At 44.3% G+C, this 21,774-nt stretch overlaps 1 protein-coding gene across 2 annotated transcripts in view; it reads left to right on the forward strand.

Moving 5' to 3' along the window:
* Positions 1-21,774, forward strand: part of LOC126203854 (alpha-tocopherol transfer protein-like) — a 150,430-nt gene that overhangs the window by 36,120 nt on the left and 92,536 nt on the right. Inside the window, exon 1 of one of the 2 annotated variants that reach the window (XM_049938228.1) lies at positions 3,074-3,181. The exons of the other annotated variant lie outside the window; for it this stretch is intronic. The gene's annotated coding sequence lies outside the window, so the exon portion shown is untranslated. Of the gene's footprint in view, positions 1-3,073; positions 3,182-21,774 lie in introns of those variants that run through there. 2 annotated transcript variants of the gene reach the window in all.

Here is a 21,774-nt window from a genome sequence, read left to right on the forward strand (position 1 = left end):
AAAGCACGAAAAGTTGTAACTGAAGGCATTTTTTAATTCATACTTACAGCGAATTAAGAAACTATGAAATAAAGTTAAGTTCGTGAGCTAGATAATTTTGAGTCTTCTGCAGGCGTAAAGCAGGACCTGAGTCGTGGGCTTAAAATATATCTTATAATGAAATAAAAGTAAAGAAGGGAAGGAAATCCACTAGCAAGCATAGTGAACGCCTCGTCACTCTACCATCCTGGCCGGCCTCAGTGGCCGAACGGTTCTAGGCGCTTCAGTCTGGAGCCATGCGACCGCTACGGTCGCAGGTTCGAATCCTGCCTCGGGCATGGATGTGTGTGATGTTAGGTTATTTAGGTTTAAGTAGTTCTAAGTTCTAGGGGACTGATGACCTCAGATGTTAAGTCCCATAGTGCTCAGAGCCATCTGAACCATTTTTTTCTATCATTCTCTCCATGACCGCCTCGTCGTAGTTCGTTGGAAGTTGGCTACAATATTATTAACACTCATTCCACTAAATTAACGCGATACAGAAGACTCGTCTCACTTGGGTTAGGCATGCTCGTATACGACAGTGCAAACTTCAAAAGTTTTGAAAGGGAGTCTTGTATTTGGGACAGTTTTGCAGTTTGTGATGCTCTCGATCAACAAGGAATATAAAGTCTTCTAGAATGGGTGATTTGTCAACTACGAAGAAGTGCACAAAATGTCCCATTAGTCTCGTGCAGTTGTGCTTAGCATTTCGGTAACTATTCCAGGCGGGTTAAGGGGAGTCATTCACCTTTGCGGTGGTCGCAACGCTTCTGTTCAGTAAAGATAGCTTTTTAAGGATACGTTTCCAGTTTCATTCTTTACTGCAGCAAAAAAGTAGTCTGGTGAGTATAGCTTCGTGGTACTGAATTGATACACTAAAAATATGCATGAGACCAGCAATTTTTGTACCGTCAGTATGCAAGGAATCGGGCTGTGGCGACCGAGAGCGCTAATTCGTGTTCGCCCTGGTTGAGTCGTCAATCTTCTGACTGGTATGATGCCACCCGTAACGAATTACTCCCCTGCGTCAACCGTTTCATCTCGGAGTAACACTTGAAACCTACGTCCTCAATTATTTTCTGGTTGTTCCAACTCTGTCTTCCACTACAGCTTTAGCCTCTATACCTCCCTTCAGTGCCATGGAGCTGATGACTCAGCACGTATCCTACCTTCCTACGAGTTCTCGTTTTCGGTGTTTTCCATATATCCCTTTCCTCGCAGATTCTGCGGAGAATGTCCTCATTCCTTACCTTAACAGTCCACGTAATTTTCGACAATTTTCTGTAGCAACACACCTCAAATGCTTAGATTCTCTTCCGTTCCGATACCCCCACAGTCAATGATTCACTACCATACAATACCGTGGTAGAAACGTACATTCTCAGAAATTTCTTCCTCAAACATAGTCTTAAGTCTATTTCGTCGTCACCAATTTTGATGCTAAGTCTCTCGCTGTCCTCGTTTCCCCTGCTTCTCGTTACTTTCGTATTTCTTCGATTTACTCTTAGTCCATATTCTGTAGTCATTAGATCGTTCATTCCATTCAAGAGATCCTGTAATTCCTCTTCATCTTTACTTAGGAAAGCAATGTCATCAGCAAATCGTATCGTTGATACCCTTTCACTTTGAATTTTAATACCACTCTCGAACCTTCCTTTTATTTCCGTCATTGTCCTCCAAAATCTAGGTTGAACAATACAGGTGAAAGACAACGTCCCTGTCTTACACCCTTTTTAATCCTGCGCTTCGTTCTTGGTCTTCCATCTTGTGGTTCCCTCTTGATTCTTTTACGTGTTTTATATTAGCCGTCTTTTTCTATAGGTTACTCGCTATTTTTCTCACAATTTCGAACATCTTGAATCATTTGACACTATTGAACCATTTTTCCAGGTCGACAAATCCTGTGAACGTGTCTTGATTTTTATTCAGTCTCGCTTCCATTATCAACCGCAACTTCAAAATTGCTTCCCTGGTTCCTTTATCTCTCCTAAAGCCAAACTCATCGCCATCAAACAGATGCTCAATTTTCTTTCCCATTCTTCTGTATATTATTCTTTTCAGCAACTCTGAATGCTTGAGTTGCTAAACTGATTGTGCAATAATTTTCGTACTTCCCGGCTCTTGCTATCTTCAGAATAGTATGGTTCAAATGGTTCAAATGGCTCTGAGCACTATGGGACTTAACATCTGAGGTCATCAGTCCCTTAGAACTTAGAACTACTTAAACCTAACTAACCTAAGGACATCACACACATCCATGCCCGAGGCAGGATTCGAACCTGCGACCGTAGCAGTCGCGCGGTTCCAGACTGAAGCGCCTAGAACCGCTCGGCCACTCCGGCCGGCAGAATAGTATGGACGGCGTTTTTTCCGCAGTTCTGAAGGTATATCACGTATCTTACACACTCTACACACAAACCCGAATAGTTGTTTTGTTGCCATTGTCTCCAATGATTTTAGAAATTTCGAGGAATGTTATCTATCCTTTCTCTCTTATTTGATCTTTAGTCTTTCATAGGTCTTTCAGATTATGATTTTCTTTGAATTCTCTTCCCTGTCGACTTCTGTTTCTTCTTCTATCATATTATCGGGCCCTCAGTGTGCTCTTTCCATCTTTCACCCTGTATACCAAATTATTATTCTGAGCGGACGTTACGTCGTAGTTAAAAAGATTGAAATGCTACATAACACTGAAACTAAAAAAAAAGTTACCTATTCTCAGGTGCTATAATTCAAAATAAAATTTTAGTTATGAAACAGAGTGAAAATTAGAAAAAACTATAGTGATACGTTTCTCTTTCTCTGCATGTGAGCGACCGATAACAGTTTTGTGGTGCATGTTTTGTTAGACGTGACCAACGTTTGGTAGCGGGACGGCTACAGCCCACATCTCACAGAGCCGTTCCAGTTCCTCGTTGACCTAATACCGCTGAGAGGTCGATTGAATGATTTCATCAATACACTGTACGCCTCATGAATAGATAACGAGTTTTAGTAGGAGTAAAAGTCATGAAGAGATTTCAGCTGTGCTGCCGTGCGCCAGCTCGCTAATGGCAGTCTCAGTCGAGTGGTGTACGAATGCATGTCCTGCGGCCACTGTATTCCGCTGGTTCAGTGGCATAGTTTCTCATTATAAACACGACATACGCTCTGCCTGTAGGTAAGTGACGCTACCTAGCCTACTGCATGCCTTCTTTGCCTTACTCCAAGGCTGCTGCTATTCTCGCAGAAAAGGAAGGAAGATTAATTAACATTTAACAGAAAAAGGAAGGAAAATCAGGGTTTAGCGACCCGTCGGCAGCAAGGTCATTAGAGACGGAGCACAAGCTAGAGATGGCGAATGAAGGTGAAGGAAATCGACCGTACCGTTTTTCAATGGAACCACCATAACTTTTATTTCAAGCGACTTAGAAAAATTACGGCTAACGTCAGTCCTCACGGCCAGGTGAAGATATGGTCTACCGTCCTTCCGGAATGCGATTCCAGTGCTTTACCACTGCCGTAGTCATTTCTCTCTGTAAATCTACTCAAAGCTATCTTCTTAGCCGTTCGTGTCTTACCACTGTCCGGAACAAAATTTTTTGAAACGTGGTTTTAGGATATTCCATCTGTCACAAAATACTATTATTAATGTAATAAAAAATCTAGCCCGCGTAAAACATTTTCTTTTAAAAAAAAGCAACTGTATGTGAAGGTCTGAGAGTGATCATATATTGGTCGAAACCAGTCCCCGGTTTTTATAATATTGTTTTTGGTCTGGATTGTTTGTATTAAAATTTGTTCATGTGTCTCGGAAGGAAACAGATTAGTTAATACTAGAAAAGAAGACTGCAAAACCAATAGATTTCTAGTGTAAAGAGGTTCGTCTTATACGCCAACACTCGTGCAATGCTTGCTGTACTCCATTCTTCAGCGAACGGTGATGCAAACACTTACCAGGGAACTGAAATATTATGTAAAAATGAGGTGTTACGAAGCGAGTGCCTCACTTGTCGAAACGGAGTCGTTAGATAGGCCAAGGAGTCACGACATAACCAGTGATGTTTGTATACATGCAAAGCCACGTGCTTCCAAGAACGAACAACACAGCAAGCAGATAAATATGCTTAACGCCCCAAAATATATCTGATGTTCACTATTAGAGAAACTTAGCAAACAGCTTTACATAAGCGGCTATAAAAGGACGTAATATAACAGGAGTTCACAACATTCACAAAAACAGGTTTACCAAAGTAGTTGGCCACGTGTAATCTGTAGACGGACTAGATGCTACGAGTACTCATGGATGAATTAAGTATGACTGGATACTGCTATCTATGTGGATACATGATTCTCGACTTGTCACCAAGGAAAACATAGTGCCATCTTAAATCGAACAAGCACACCTCATGAGAATTCACTTTAGCTAAACATGACTCATAAACACACACCAGCCGGCCGCAGTGGCTGAGCGGTTCTAGGCGATTCAGTCCGGAACCGCGCGACTGCTACGGTCGCAGGTTCAAATTCTGCCTCGGGTATGGATGTGTGTGATGTCCTTAGGTTAGTTAGGTTTAAGTAGTTCTAAGTTCCAGGGGACTGATGACCTCAGATGTTAAGTCCCATAATGCTCAGAGCCATTTGAACCATTTTGAAACATACTCGTTCTACAGGCATGTAATCAGATTGTGGGCGGCGGGTATAATACAGTTTTTTATTTAGTTTACAAGTTGAAACGTTTGGTAGTCGTGCAATTTTTGCATACCGAGCCTTTTACAGGAGCCTAAGCACTAAATATGCGAACAGTAAGAAAGAGATGGAGAACGTGCTATTCGTAGTGTTCTGTCCACAGGTCCACCACTGACCTCACCAAAACTGAAATAAAATGCTCTAGCTATCAAAGAATAATGCAAAATAGTCCGAAACGACCGTGCTTTAACTGTAGCTAATTTCACACGCATAAGTATCAGTTTTACAAATACGATTTTTCAGTGTCTATGTAACAACACCGGCACTTCAATATTGTATTTATCCGCCGATACCAGGTAGTGACTTTCAGTTGATATGTTCTTCCCCGTATGGAAATTACATAATATGAGTACATCGAAGGTTGTGACGCAGGAACTGTGACATGTGGGAGTTTGGGACTGGCCGTGTGTCTTGCACGGGTAGCCAAAGCGATTGCCGGCAGGGTAGGTCAGCGTGTTCGGTCAGAGGACTGGCTGCCCTCTCTAATAAAAAACTGACTAAAATATTCAACGAGGAACTTGAAAGGGCTTCCTGAGACGCCACCGCATACCAAATGGCGATAACAATGACGAACCAAATAAAGAAGAATGGATAAAACCTATTAAGGCGACCGCTTATGTAAAGTGGCATATCCAAGTTCGAGTCCTGGTCAGACAAAAATTTTCACTGTCGGCATTCCCTTATATAGAAGGAGATGGTTTGTATAAGCAACTGCGAATACATGTTGTGCAGTTATGTAAATCATTAAGACTTGTCTTATCGCACTTCAGAAACGATTTCTACTTTTTGTTCCTAATTACGTAAAGTTTCTTGCTCGCCTTAAAAGTAGAGAATAATTAAAGCCAATTGCCACGTGGTTTTCTCTAATACAGCGGGCGGCACACAAAAACAAAACGCCGCGAACGAAACACGGAATTCAAAAATAAATTCTTAATCTCACTTTTACACAGTTTCACAAGATACACTCCTGGAAATTGAAATAAGAACACCGTGAATTCATTGTCCCAGGAAGGGGAAACTTTATTGACACATTCCTGGGGTCAGATACATCACATGATCACACTGACAGAACCACAGGCACATAGACACAGGCAACAGAGCATGCACAATGTCGGCACTAGTACAGTGTATATCCACCTTTCGCAGCAATGCAGGCTGCTATTCTCCCATGGAGACGATCGTAGAGATGCTGGATGTAGTCCTGTGGAACGGCTTGCCATGACATTTCCACCTGGCGCCTCTGTTGGACCAGCGTTCGTGCTGGACGTGCAGACCGCGTGAGACGACGCTTCATCCAGTCCCAAACATGCTCAATGGGGGACAGATCCGGAGATCTTGCTGGCCAGGGTAGTTGACTTACACCTTCTAGAGCACGTTGGGTGGCACGGGATACATGCGGACGTGCATTGTCCTGTTGGAACAGCAAGTTCCCTTGCCGGTCTAGGAATGGTAGAACGATGGGTTCGATGACGGTTTGGATGTACCGTGCACTATTCAGTGTCCCCTCGACGATCACCAGTGGTGTACGGCCAGTGTAGGAGATCGCTCCCCACACCATGATGCCGGGTGTTGGCCCTGTGTGCCTCGGTCGTATGCAGTCCTGATTGTGGCGCTCACCTGCACGGCGCCAAACACACATACGACCATCATTGGCACCAAGGCAGAAGCGACTCTCATCGCTGAAGACGACACGTTTCCAGTCGTCCCTCCATTCACGCCTGTCGCGACACCACTGGAGGCGGGCTGCAAGATGTTGGGGCGTGAGCGGAAGACGGCCTAACGGTGTGCGGGACCGTAGCCCAGCTTCATGGAGACGGTTGCGAATGGTCCTCGCCGATACCCCAGGAGCAACAGTGTCCCTAATTTTCTGGGAAGTGGCGGTGCGGTCCCCTACGGCACTGCATAGGATCCTACGGTCTTGGCGTGCATCCGTGCGTCGCTGCGGTCCGGTCCCAGGTCGACGGGCACGTGCACCTTCCGCCGACCACTGGCGACAACATCGATGTACTGTGGAGACCTCACTCCCCACGTGTTGAGCAATTCGGCGGTACGTCCACCCGGCCTCCAGCATGCCCACTATACGCCCTCGCTCAAAGTCCGTCAACTGCACATACGGTTCACGTCCACGCTGTCGCGGCATGCTACCAGTGTTAAAGACTGCGATGGAGCTCCGTATGCCACGGCAAACTGGCTGACACTGACGGCGGCGGTGCACAAATGCTGCGCAGCTAGCGCCATTCGACGGCCAACACCGCGGTTCCTGGTGTGTCCGCTGTGCCGTGCGTGTGATCATTGCTTGTACAGCCCTCTCGCAGTGTCCGGAGCAAGTATGGTGGGTCTGACACACCGGTGTCAATGTGTTCTTTTTTCCATTTCCGGGAGTGTATAAGTGATATATCATTCTACCGAAACACACTAACGTGTCATCGGTAAAGCCATTCGAGGCTTAAGCGGTCACTGTCCTGGGAAAAATCACGGCACATTCTTATATCGGAGCAAACACATTTCCATATGACTGACAACGATCGAATAATTTTCAGGTGCAGACAACTCGTTCTTTAAATATGCTCGGTGCAAACGGCTAACGAAACAATCGCTCCGAAATCGCTTCTAGCTTAGACAGCAGCTCCTATCAGCACTTTCTATGACTGCAAAATTATTTATATCGTTGTTAGTTGAAGATCTATAACAATCACAATTACTCTCTAAGTAAATCTTTACCCTTCTTTTTCTATCAATTCCTTAGCATGGTAACTCTTAAATTAAGAACAAAACCATTTTTCGAATGCAACTGAAGGTGGATGTTGGCCTCCGAACTGTCCCCTTTTAATTTATTTACATTTGTAAAATTACTATGTTATCTAAACCTTGGTGCAGATTCACTACTACGTATGATAAATATATTGCTGATGTCTTGGCAATGTATCATAAAGACGAGAGTTACTTAATCTAAATAATTTAACAAATTTCAGGAACTAAAATAATTTTTTCGTAATAATTCAAAAAGTAGGTGAGGTAGCTTCATGAAAACGTATACCACTTTTCTGTGATAAACTGAACCTAATTCTAGGAGTAGAACTCTCTAATATTATGCACATCTAAAATTTCGAAAAAGTGGAATAAATCAAAAAGTAAAAGAGGTAGCTCTATGGAAACTTCTACCATCTGTTCTAATGATAAACTGCATCTAATTTCAAAAGTAGAACTTTCTATATTTAATATTACGCTGCCTGTTAACATTTTACAAAAGGTGTATTTTGAAGTAACTACAGTGAAGATTAAAAAAAAGGTTCAAATGGTTCTCAGCGCTATGGGACTTAACTTCTGAGGCCATCAGTCCCCTAGAACTTAGAACCACTTACACCTAACTAACCTTAGAACATCACACACATCCATTCCCCAGGCAGGATTCTAACCTGCGACCGTAGCGGCCGCGCTGTTCCAGACGGTAGCGCCTAGAACCGCTCGTCCACCCGGGCCGGCTACACTGAAGAGCCAAAGAAACTGGTACACCTATCTAACATCGTGTAGGGCCCCCGCGAGCACGCAAACGTGCCACAACACAACGTGGCATGGACTCAACTAATATCTGAAGTTGTGCTAGAGGGAAGTGACATCATGAATCCTGCAGGGCTGTCCATAAATCCGTAAGATTACGAGAGGATGGAGATCTCTTCTAATCAGCACGTCGCAAGACATCTCAAATATGCTCAATAATGTTCATATCTGGGGAGTTTGTTAACCAGAAGAGTGTTCCTGGAGTCACTCTGTAGCAATTCAGGACATGTGGCTGTCGCGTTGTCCCTCTGGAATTGCTAGAGTCCGTCGGAATGGACAATGGACATGAATGGATGCAGGTGATCAGAGTGGATGCTTATGTACGTGTCACTTGTCAGAGTCATATCTATAAGTATCAGCGGTCACATATCACTCCAACTGCACACGCTCCACACCTTTACAGAGCCTCCACCAGCTTGAACAGTCCCCTGCTGACATGCAGGGTCCGTGGATTCATGAGGTTGTCTCCATATCCCTACACATCCATCCGCTCAGTACAACATGAAACGAGACTCGTCGAACCGGACAACCATGTTTCCAGTCATCAACAGTCCAAAGACGGTATTGACGTCCCCAGGTGAGGAGTAAACATTTGCGACGTGCAGTCATCAACGCCACATGAGCCGGCCTACGGCTGCGAAAGGCCATATCGATGATGTTTCGTTGAATGTTTTGCTCGTTGACAGTTGTTGAGGCCCAGCATTGATATCTGCAGCAATTTGCGGAAAGGTTGCACTTCTGTCACTTTGAACGATTCTCTTCAGTCGTCGTTGGTCCCATTCTTGCAGGATATTTTTCCGACCGCAGCGATGTCGGAGATTGATGTTTTAGTAGATTCCTAATATTCACGGTACACTCGTGAAATGGTCGTACGGGAAAATCACTTCATCACTATCTCCGAGATGCTATGTCCTATCGCTCGTGCGCCGACTATAACACCACGTTCAAACTCACTTAAATCTTGATAACCTGCCGTTGTAGCAGCAGTAACCGGTTTAACAACTGCGCCAGACACTTGTTGTCTTATATAGGCGTTGCCTACCGCAGTGCCGTATTCTGCTGTTTACATATCATTGAATTTGGAATGCCTATACCAGTTTCTTTGGCGCTTCAGTGTGATTAGCGAATAATGTTGAGATTCATAATATTTAACCTATTAATAGTCTTGCATAATATGACCAGGTCTTGAAACAGTATTTAAACATTTTACATAAGTACTAGTGTATCGTGTAATCATTTCGTTAGCAGCTCACATCATGTACTAAGCACTGTTGTCTCGACCTTGTCCGTGCGACGAGGAAAAATCAATACCTCACTCACCTCTCAGCGCGTGTTTGCTTCCGCACAAGATAACACATAAGAAGCGTTGCTTAACGTAAGAGCTCGTTGTGACCTCAGCCCAAAGGTGTGCCGCAGCATGATGCAAACCGCAACAAGCGATCAACGCCTCACAGTACGAAATTTGGCGGCAGAGTGTAGCGTATGCAGGTGACATTGGAGTTTTGGTAAGATAATCAAGACATCATTACTCGACAGAGCAATACAGATTTCCGTGCGGTTCTAGGCGCTGCAGTGTGGAACCGCGAGACCGCTACAGTCGCAGGTTCGAATCCTGCCTCGGGCATGGATGTGTGTGATGTCCTTAGGTTAGTTAGGTTTAACTAGTTCTAAGTTCTAGGGGACTGATGATCTCATAAGTTGAGTCCCGTAGTGCTCAGAGCCATTTGAACCAATACAGATTTTCAATCACGTCTATCGAACGCCGGGCTCAACAAAAGGAAATCTGGCAATATGAACCTCGGACAGGACAATCAGTCCACAGCAACGTGGACAGTTACCTGTCATAACAAATACGACGTGATTAGAATTTGATTTCGGACACAACATCAGCACACCATAGCTGTGAACTATTGGAAGGTCCTCACAGCCATTAGAGCCAGAGCTAAAGACCATAGTATTAGTCTGGATCCAAAGTGTTCATCCCGCAGATGAATACATTATATCAAATATCAATAACGTGGCGCTAATCTGCGGATAGCTCGCGGAACAGCCCAAAGAATTAATGCCGCATCAGGCTATTTCGTCAGCCTCGGCCACGCATTCATAGTTAGGTTTGACAGGCTCACGCTCACCGTAGAAAATGGACTAAACTTCACGGATGCCTGTAACAGACCGAAAGCCGTATACGGGTGCAATACGCACAAAATGTGGAAAAACCACCACACAGCTTAACAGCCCACCTGCTTAATAAAAAAGTCCCAACCAACGTTGATCCTCCCATATATGTGCAACACATCCCCAACGGACTTTATCATCTCAATCATTTTTCTTGGAATACAGTTATGTACAAATTAAACTTGGAGAAAAACACATCATCGGTGTAAAGGAACTGATGGAATGCAAGCCGACAAATATTATCGAACGAAAGTATAAGGACAAATACTGGAAATCAATATGGAAAAATATACACTGTAAAGATCTATCGTCAGAGGTCAAAGCGACGTGGTATACAACAGTAAACAGGAAGTTACCGACGAACGCCAAACGTCACGCCATGCTTCTCACGGACTCATCCATGCGCACAACATACATGGAAGTAAAATAAATTTGGGCCCTAGTCAGACAGAAGTCAGTACTCATCAACAGAACTTCTCCAACCGTCTTCACCCCAACACATTTCTTGGCCCCAGATACAGTTCCGAACCCAACGACGAAACGGAACTCCACTAATTGGGTCAAGGGACAAACCGAATACATCTTCAAAGAAGGAAACAAGAGTAAAGAAGATTATTGGGAGTCACTACCTGACGAAAACCAAAAACTGAAAGAAAATTATGCAAATTTCTTAAGTAGAACCATCTAGTAACACGTTCTGTGGACATCTCGCAACAGAGAAAGAATATTGTGGACTCTACCAGAAAGGACTATAAATTCTACGAAACCAGAGTCATTATTTATTTTAATTTTTTTCAGTTCGTTTTATTATGAAAGGAAGTTACAGCTTTCTTCTGTTTCACTAAACAAAAAAGTTATTTTAATTTTATAAGAAGAAATATTTATAGCCGTAAGAAGAAATCACCTAAAATACAGAGATAAAATTCTACATTCTTTTTAAGAAAGAAGCTCTGATTTCCTTTTCTTCGTCAGCTTCTCCACGTCTTCAAACACGAAAGATATGGTTTGCACTTTTCAGTGGCTTTCGTTTCTTCTTAATAAGAAACTCCAACGAATGCAGAAAATATTACAATTTTGTTAATGATCTTTCGACTTGCTTTTAATAAAATACTATGAACGGCAGTGAAGCCAGGCTAATGAAGGTAGAAACGGCGAGCACAAATGATGGGCAAGAAGAGGTGAATCGAGGCCCAGCAGTGGAAAAAAATTAAGAAATGTTAAGAAATGAAATCCGAGTTCGAGTTCCGATCCGGCACGAATTTTCAGTGTCGTCATTCCATTATACAGCTGATACTTGTACATATTCGCAATTGCGAATACATTGCATGTATTTCGTAACGGCTGTAATCGCCGCAGTGCCTGTTTCTTTGGGCGTCCATATATGTACAAAGGAACCTTGCATCGTAATACGGAATAACACAGGCCCTACAAAATCATATTTATCCGCCGACACCGGGCAAGCATCGACAGAATTTCCATCCCTATCATCAGTCACTGCATCATGCACTCGGCGACCGTGTTACCGAATGTCGAACAGAATTTTGTCGGTCCGCCCTTCAGCTCCTGAGCGACGACCCTACGGTTTTCCAACGTGTGCTCTTTACCGATGAAGCAGCGTTTACTTACCGCGCTAATGTAAGTTTCCATAATATTTACCAATGGGCAGCGGAAAATCCACACCGGCTTCGTCAGGTGCAACACCAACGGCAGTGGAGCGCAAAGGTAAAGGACGAAATTCTGTTGTCAAATTGCCTGCAAGGTCACCCGATTTGACTTCTATCGAATTTTTTCTTTGGGGAGCTCTCAAAAGTGAACTGTATGACGAAGCGCCAACTATGTCAGACGATATCTGCCGTAGAATCGCCGGTGCACGCTCTACCATATCATCCACTGTAATTGAATCTGTTCATCGCTCCTTCGAACGGCGATTGCAAATGTGCCTTTAAGTCAATGGTCAACAGTTTGAACACATGCTTAAATAAAGGATAAAGTTACTTTCTGTAAGACATAATTTATGTTGTGTGATTTAGGTGGTTACCAAATCATTTATTTCATGTACCTGTGTACGAAATTGCATTGCAGTGTGAAATAAGTCGACAGCGTATATCGCACATAGCTGGTAACACTATCATTAAGCGCTTACATTCAGCATGAAACGGTGTTACATTAAGAAGAATATTTATTTTGCTGTGTACAGTTGATCATCAAAGTATTTTTAATAATATGAATAGTTCAACGAATGTATCCATATGATATAATTTAGAGCGGGGTAGGTAGAGACATCTGTCCGAGCCGCTCGGGGTAGCCTTGCGATCCACGCCGCCTTGCATCGGTTCGCGCGGCTCCCCCCGTCGGAGGTTTGAGTCCTCCGTCGGGTGTGTGTGTGTGTGTGTGTGTGCTGTCCTTAGCGTAAGTTACTTTAAGTTGGATTAGGTGGTGTGTAGCCTACGGACCGATGACCTCAGGAGTTCGGTCCCATAGGAACTTACCACACCACAACTGTCTGATAACATGTGTTTTACCTCTGAGAAGCAAGCCACGTACAGGAAAATAAAGATTAAATCATTTAGGTATTTAATACAGGAGTTGCTTCTTGCAGCGCATTAGATCTCCTTATTTTTGAAGTCCGAATAGTTGCTTTCTCTTTTTCAGCTCGCGTAAACCCGGGAGGATACACAAGTGTTAAATAGTTTTCCTAAGCTCTTTGTGATACTCTAGATTCTAGCCTATGTAGTATTTTCATATACAACATTCATAAGTGAACGTGCATCTAGGTCGTAAGTTGGTTCAAGAGGAAACAAAGCTTTTTTTTGTAGTGCAGGTCTACTTTACGGTGTTCAACTAACCAGCCTGCTCCGAAACGACTGCTTGGCAGTGTTTGCACCGCAAATTCCGTTTCCGGCCATCGTGCTCTCACATCCTAGGACGTTTACAGTTTTTTTACGACAGGTTTCAAAGGCAATATTAGCAAACGCTATATCTCTGTAATTGTCTTCTCAAGAGCTATCGAATATAATTATAAAAAGTATATGGTTCCATTTAAAAACGTACTTACTTCGGTATCTCAGTTTGTACTAGGGCTAAAACCTTAACGAAAAAAACATACATGGCTCTCGATGCTCTAACATTTGCCGAAAACCGCGTTTCGTTATGTGTAACCGTTCATGAAATAAAAGGTGTGTTACAGCTTACAGGACTCACCCTGTAAAACCTTTACTAGCTTAGTATGCAGCATCGCCCGGGAATGTATTTACTGCAATCTCCTCAGTCCATCTCCTCCTTCCCCCTTCCTCTATCCAACCCCTGCTCCCCCCTCTCCTCCCCATCTCTTGCTGCCCCTGTCTCTGTCCAACACATCCTACCCCTTTCTCTGTCTTTCCACTCCTCCACATCTTTTCATCTGCTCCTTTCCCCTCTGTCCATTCCCTCCTACGCCTCTCTGTGTCCATGTTCGCCTCTCCCCTTTCCTTGTTCATTTCGTCCTCCTTCCTCTGTCTCTCTTTCCCTGTGTATCTCCTGCTCTCCTTTCTCTGTTCATCTCCTCCTCCTTGCTTTCTCTGTCCATCTACTCCTCTTTACTTTCTCTGTCCATCTCCTCCTCCTTCCTTTCTCTGTCCATCTACTCCTTTTTACTTTCTCTGCCCATCTCCTCCTCTTTCCTTTCTCTGTTCATCTCCTCCTCTTTACTTTCTCTGTCCATCTCCTCCTCCTTCCTTTCTCTGTCCATATACTCCTCTTTACTTTCTCTGTTCATCTCCTCCTCCTTGCTTTCTCTGTCCATCTACTCCTCTTTACTTTCTCTGTCCATCTCCTCCTCCTTCCTTTCTCTGTCCATCTACTCCTTTTTACTTTCTCTGCCCATCTCCTCCTCTTTCCTTTCTCTGTTCATCTCCTCCTCTTTACTTTCTCTGTCCATCTCCTCCTCCTTCCTTTCTCTGTCCATATACTCCTCTTTACTTTCTCTGTCCATCTCCTCCTCCTTCCTTTCTCTGTCCATCTACTCCTCTTTACTTTCTCTGTCCATCTCCTTCCTTTCTTTGTCCATCTACTCCTCTTTACTTTCTCTGCCCATCTCCTCCTCCTTCCTTTCTCTGTCCATCTCCTCCTCTTTACTTTCTCTGTCCATCTCCTCCTCTTTCCTTTCTCTGTTCGTCTCCTCCTCTTTACTTTCTCTGGCCATCTTCCCCTCTCCCCTCTCTCTAACCAGCCACTTCTCTTCCCTTTCATTGTGCATTTCCCCCTCCCCTACATGTTTCCATCTCCTTCTCCCTGTATCTGTGTCCATCTCCTCCTTCTCCCTCTCTGTCTGTCCATGTCCACCTCCCCCTTCCCTCTCCACGTTATTATCTCCATTCCAATAGAAGGCTGGAGGTTTTTACCTGCAAAATATTTATTTCCTGATCTTAATTAGTGTGTCTGCCAAATTTGACGGAAATCGTTCCAGGAGTTTAGGATGGGCTTTTTATCCATGACTTCGCCCGTGTACGCACAGATCAAATATACTTCATATATATTTAGGATATTTCATACGTATTTGTACATATATTCCACTTTTATATCCTGCGAATTTGAACCTGTAGTCTCATTTTCACGCAACTCAATGTTTATGACGTCGTATCTCCCAGACGTAGGTGTGTTTGTACCAAGTTTGGTTGACATCTCTCCAGTGGATAAGGAGGAGGTGTGGAAAACACACACAGACACACATACAACACACACACACACACACACACTTACATACATACATACATACGTACATGTTTACAGCATTTTTATAATATGTATGGATATGGATATTACACTGTGACGAGTACTTTGATGCATATTGAGTACATATATCGTACTTAAACTACGAAAAGACACAGGGGGTAGGGGATAAAGTCCACTTGTATCCAACAGCTTACGAGGTCGTTAGGGACAGAAAACTAGCTGGGATAGAGAAAGAAGTCTAGAAATAATTCAAGAGTCAAGATCGATTAAATACTTACTGGATAACCGGTTTCAACACACTAAAGGTGCCATCATCGGATCTGAAAGTAGATTAGCATTTATATAACATTTCAATATAACGATACATGAGGCAGACCAGCTGATATAAAATCATTGTCACAAAAAATAAAAAAAACAACTGCTCTCATGGTCATTCTTTTCCGTAAAACATGTAAAACCGAAATCACGAGATAAAACTATTTGGTACATGACCGCTGCTCGACTAACAACGGTCGTCATCACACTGCCCTATTCCGCGCAGGTATACATGGTCTGCCTCATGTATCGTTGTATCCAAATGGTTATAAATGTCAATCTACATTCAGATCCGAAGATGGCCCCTTTAGTGTGTTGAAACCGGTTATCCAGTAAACAGTATTTAAGCAATCTTGGCTTTTGAATTATTTCTACAACAGAGTGATCGGCTCACTACGCACTGTGTGTTCGCTGCAAGAAAGAAATCTCTCATGTTCTTTTCGAAGGAACCATTTCTATATTCGCCTTAATATGTCCAAGAAATAAACGTAAAACTTAAACATGAATGCTTAGAAGGGGACCTAAACCCCACTAATCCTGATAGTCCAGTGACTTAACCATTGCACCACCCCATCTGGTATCCTAACGTCTCTCAACCTTCAACAACCGTATAAAAGTTAAGAGACAGATTTTATTCTTAGCGCATAAGCGACGTCAGCTCAGTAACTGAGATTTTAACAATAACAGATGTACATTCGGTCTGTCTATTGTGAGCAGGCAGTGTTAAGTAGTGGACGTACAGTCTCAGTGCTTTGTCAAAAATCTAAATGGAGCAATATCTCTAAATTAAATGTTCAAGGCATTCTTCAAAATGTTTTAAGAGAAGAGAAAAGTGTGTCTAAAGTTTGTCCTGCAAACTGCCGAACATAAACGACGACAGTAGGGCACCTGCCGCTACTAGATTTACATGTAAAACGCAGCCAAAGGTCACGGAAAGACACTGGAACAAATCAGCTGCTGATACACTACTGGTGCATTTCCTTCCGTCCTGGTAGAAATGCCTTCATGACACCCTACATTCAAATCGGTGGCGATGGACGGTCGATCGTCTCGCGGGGCTCTGCAGGGTGTCGTGACGTCCGTTGCATTTTGGAGCCCATGTTCACTACACTTTTTTGCTTCGAAGTATCGTTCCTGTCATATACCTAACCATTCCTTCTGCGATACCCTGTAAAGCCGCAACATTCAGGTGTCATACACCGCACAATTTGAATGGGACAACTCTCTTTGTAACTTTTTGGCTATTCAATTTAAGCGTTATTGTCAGGAGGTATCTCGAACAAAATGACATCCTCCTTGTCGATCAACAAGGATTTCGAAGACATCGGTCATGTGAAACCCAAGCTAAACTCATAGAATCAGATGACTCAGTACTACATCATTTATCAATGAAAGTTCAATTATATGAGGTATCAAACGAGATTCGTGACTAGACTGATAATTCTTGGTTGAGAGGAAGCAGTATGTTTCGTGGGATGGAGAGCCATCGACAAATTTAAAAGTAACTTCAGGCGCGTCCTAGGAACGCATCTTGGGACACTTGCCGTTCGTATTGTGTATTAATGACATGGCGGACGTTATTAATATTAACCTCAGCTTCTTTGCATATTAGACAACAACCTATAGAGACAGAATAATATTCCTAAACTCTCCAAACTAAGCATGATAATATTCTAAAGCATTGTTAGAATTGGCAACCTGCATTAAATGTTCAGAAATGTAAAATTGTATACTCCACAAGTAGAAAAACAGTATGTTGTGACTACAGCATGAATTAGTCGTGATTGGAATCAGCTCATATAAATACTGAAGTAAAAATTTTTAGGATTATGGTGCAGAGTGATCACATAGGCTCAGTTATAGATAGATTAGGCGGCAGACTTCGGTTCATTGGTAGGATACTGGAAAAGACCTCTATAAAAGACACTACTTACAAAATACTCCTGCGACTTGTCGTAGAATATTGTTCAAATATTTGCGGCCAATATGAAATGTGGCTAACATGGCATGTTGAACGCATACAAAGAAGGACTGCACATTGATGACAGGTCACGGAAATGCTGATAACCTGAACTTCCAGGTACCTAAAGGTCGGCGTCACTTATCCTACGAAAACCTACGTATACGGTTTCAAGAACCGGCGAGGAATCTAAGAACATACTACAGCGCCGCAGTGTCGTTCCATTATGGATCACGAAGACAGGATTAAGACTCATTATAGGGCACACATGCACGATTATGCAGTCAATCTTCCGTGCTGCATTTGTGTATGGAACGGAAAAAATTCTTTTATGAAGTACAATGGGAAGTACTCTCCTCCATGCACATCACTATCGTTTGCAGAGTAGTTTTTGTTTGGCATATTGGTAATGTGGTTCCTATGGGCTGATACATCGATTGTCATTTTTTATTTGTTGTTCACTGTTCCTGTTTGAGTTTACATCTTGTCATTTTGTCATTTGGAGATAGTGAGTGGATCTGTGGATGCTAAAAAAGGTAGTGTCAGGTGGAGAAATCGGAACATTTGCGACACACTCTTCTGTTTGAGTTCAAGAGACGGGTAACAGCAGAGGAGACAGCCAGAGACATTCGCGCCGAGTATGGGGATACTGCCATTGAGCAGTGCACGGCAGGAAAATGGTTTTCTCGTGTTAAGGAGGATTGTTTTCACATTACTCTCCACTTTCAGGAATACCTTCGGGGTTAACATCATTAGCGATAGAAAAGAATATGTAACAGCAAATGCGAATGCGTTAATCAAGGCTAGTGAAGATGTAGGTCTAAGGAAAATTGAAGACGAAACTAAATACCTGGTTACTACTAGAATGCCAACAGCAGTAGATCAGGAAATGTTAAGAGTTGGAGACATGCAGTTTGAAAAAGTGAACACATTTAAGTATCTAGGCGTGGACATCACTTCGAGAAATTGAATCCGAACTGAAGAAGAGATTATGGGCGGGAAATGCGTGCTTCTTCTGACTGAATAGATTACTTTCATCACCGATATTGTATAGGAATTTAAAGATTAGAATATACAAAAATATTATTCTACCAGTTGTGCTGTATGGGTGTGAGACTTGGTCTCTCACTGTGCAAAATGAAAAGCCGTTTGGAGTATTTGAAAACAAAATTTTGAGGAAAATTTTCGGAGCAAAAACGGATGACATTAGCGGAGAGTGGCGAAAACTGCATGACGAAGAGGTTCACGAACACTATTCAAGCCCTGACATTATCAGTATTATTAAATCACGTAGGCTGCGATGGGCGGGTCACGTAGCTCGAATGGATGAGGGCAGGGCAGCGCGCAGAGTACTGGTAGGACACTTAGAGGGAAAACGTCCTGTGGGAGACCGAGGCGTAGATGGGAGGACAATGTGAAGGCTGATTTGAGAAGCCTAGGTATTGAAGGTGAATGGAAGGAAATAGCCCAACACAGGGAGAGATGGCGAAAATACGTTGATGCGGTAATAGACTATCGAGTCCGGTATGACCAGTGTGTGTGTGTGTGTGTGTGTGTGTGTGTGTGTGTGTGTGTGTGTGTGTGTGTGTGTTTGATGATGATCATTTACACGCATTAATCGACAATGATCCATGTCAGTTACTCGAGAAGTGGTAAATGTGATGAACTGTGATAATTGGCTCAAAAAAATGGCTCTGAGCACTATGGGACTTAACAGCTGTGGTCATCAGTCCCCTAGAACCTAAGGACATCACACACATCCATGCCCGAGGCAGGATTCGAACCTGCGACCGTAGCGGTTGCGCAGACTGTAGCGCCTAGAACCGCTCGGCCACTCCGGCCGGCGAACTGTGACCATTCCACCATCGTGCGACATTTGCATGCAAATGGAAAAGATTCAAAAATTGGGATATGGGTACTGCAAGCTCTAAGACACAATCACAAAAATCAGCGGGTGTGCATCTCTGCTTGCTCATCATTAATTGGCTCGTGATCAGCACCGACCATTCCTGTCCTGTATCGTTACTGGTGACGAGCCGCGGTGTCTTGATGCTAAAGTAAGGACAAAAAAAGAATGACTGAGGCCAAACAAAGCAGCAACTCCCCGTACAACCACGTGCGATTATCCACAAAAGATAATGTTACGCAGCTGGTGGAACAGCGACGGTGTAGTGGAGGGGTCTCCAAACATTTTAGTCCGCGGGCCATATTGACTCCTTCACGAAGTCATAAGGGACAAGATCTACCTAGTGGGATTAAAGCACCCTAGCACTCCATAATCACCGTAATGTAAGGCTAAAGGAAAGATGAAATCGCAGAAATCTAAGGTTGTGGGAATAGCTAGCACTGAAACGAACTACGATTTTTATTTAATTACATAATTTTGATTGGTGGACGTACCTGACCGAAATTCTGGCGTATATTATTCTGGTGAATTTCACAGACAAAAAAAATATGTCACTGCACATTCTTCACGAAAGCGTCCTGCAAAGTTAACGAAATTTCAAAATCATTATTAGCAACACTATTACTGCAAGACGTAACACAGGTAGAGTATGTCAACGCATTGTTATTTAAAGCGGCGCAACAATAAGTTTAGTTATGTAGTCTTGTAGCGAGTAGCAGAGCCAATGTCGCGGTGTATTGGTCGCGATAGGCCTCGTAACTCAATTGTTGGCAGAATAGGTACCACGTCAAATACACTCCTGGAAATGGAAAAAAGAACACATTGACACCGGTGTGTCAGACCCACCATACTTGCTCCGGACACTGCGAGAGGGCTGTACAAGCAATGATCACACGCACGGCACAGCGGACACACCAGGAACCGCGGTGTTGGCCGTCGAATGGCGCTAGCTGCGCAGCATTTGTGCACCGCCGCCGTCAGTGTCAGCCAGTTTGCCGTGGCATACGGAGCTCCATCGCAGTCTTTAACACTGGTAGCATGCCGCGACAGCGTGGACGTGAACCGTATGTGCAGTTGACGGACGTTGAGCGAGGGCGTATAGTGGGCATGCGGGAGGCCGGGTGGACGTACCGCCGAATTGCTCAACACGTGGGGCGTGAGGTCTCCACAGTACATCGATGTTGTCGCCAGTGGTCGGCGGAAGGTGCACGTACCCGTCGACCTGGGACCGGACCGCAGCGACGCACGGATGCACGCCAAGACCGTAGGATCCTACGCAGTGCCGTAGGGGACCGCACCGCCACTTCCCAGCAAATTAGGGACACTGTTGCTCCTGGGGTATCGGCGAGGACCATTCGCAACCGTCTCCATGAAGCTGGGCTACGGTCCCGCACACCGTTAGGCCGTCTTCCGCTCACGCCCCAACATCGTGCAGCCCGCCTCCAGTGGTGTCGCGACAGGCGTGAATGGAGGGACGAATGGAGACGTGTCGTCTTCAGCGATGAGAGTCGCTTCTGCCTTGGTGCCAATGATGGTCGTATGCGTGTTTGGCGCCGTGCAGGTGAGCGCCACAATCAGGACTGCATACGACCGAGGCACACAGGGCCAACACCCGGCATCATGGTGTGGGGAGCGATCTCCTACACTGGCCGTACACCACTGGTGATCGTCGAGGGGACACTGAATAGTGCACGGTACATCCAAACCGTCATCGAACCCATCGTTCTACCATTCCTAGACCGGCAAGGGAACTTGCTGTTCCAACAGGACAATGCACGTCCGCATGTATTCCGTGCCACCCAACGTGCTCTAGAAGGTGTAAGTCAACTACCCTGGCCAGCACGATCTCCGGATCTGTCCCCCATTGAACATGTTTGGGACTGGATGAAGCGTCGTCTCACGCGGTCTGCACGTCCAGCACGAACGCTGGTCCAACTGAGGCGCCAGGTGGAAATGGCATGGCAAGCCGTTCCACAGGACTACATCCAGCATCTCTACGATCGTCTCCATGGGAGAATAGCAGCCTGCATTGCTGCGAAAGGTGGATATGCACTGTACTAGTGCCGACATTGTGCATGCTCTGTTGCCTGTGTCTATGTGCCTGTGGTTCTGTCAGTGTGATCATGTGATGTATCTGACCCCAGGAATGCGTCAATAAAGTTTCCCCTTCCTGGGACAATGAATTCACGGTGTTCTTATTTCAATTTCCAGGAGTGTATTTGGCGGGCCGGATACCTGGGATGTCCGGCCAGCTAACGCGGGCCGGTTTTGCCGGCCCTCGAGGGCCGGTTTCGGCCCGCGGGCCGTAGTTTGGAGACCCCTGGTGTAGTGTACTACGAATTGCTTCCCCGATGTGTAGCGGCCACTGCTGACATTTATTGCCAACGACTGAGAAGTCTTG

Source organism: Schistocerca nitens, chromosome 9 (assembly GCF_023898315.1).
Source record: "Schistocerca nitens isolate TAMUIC-IGC-003100 chromosome 9, iqSchNite1.1, whole genome shotgun sequence".
NCBI lineage: Eukaryota > Metazoa > Arthropoda > Insecta > Orthoptera > Acrididae > Schistocerca > Schistocerca nitens.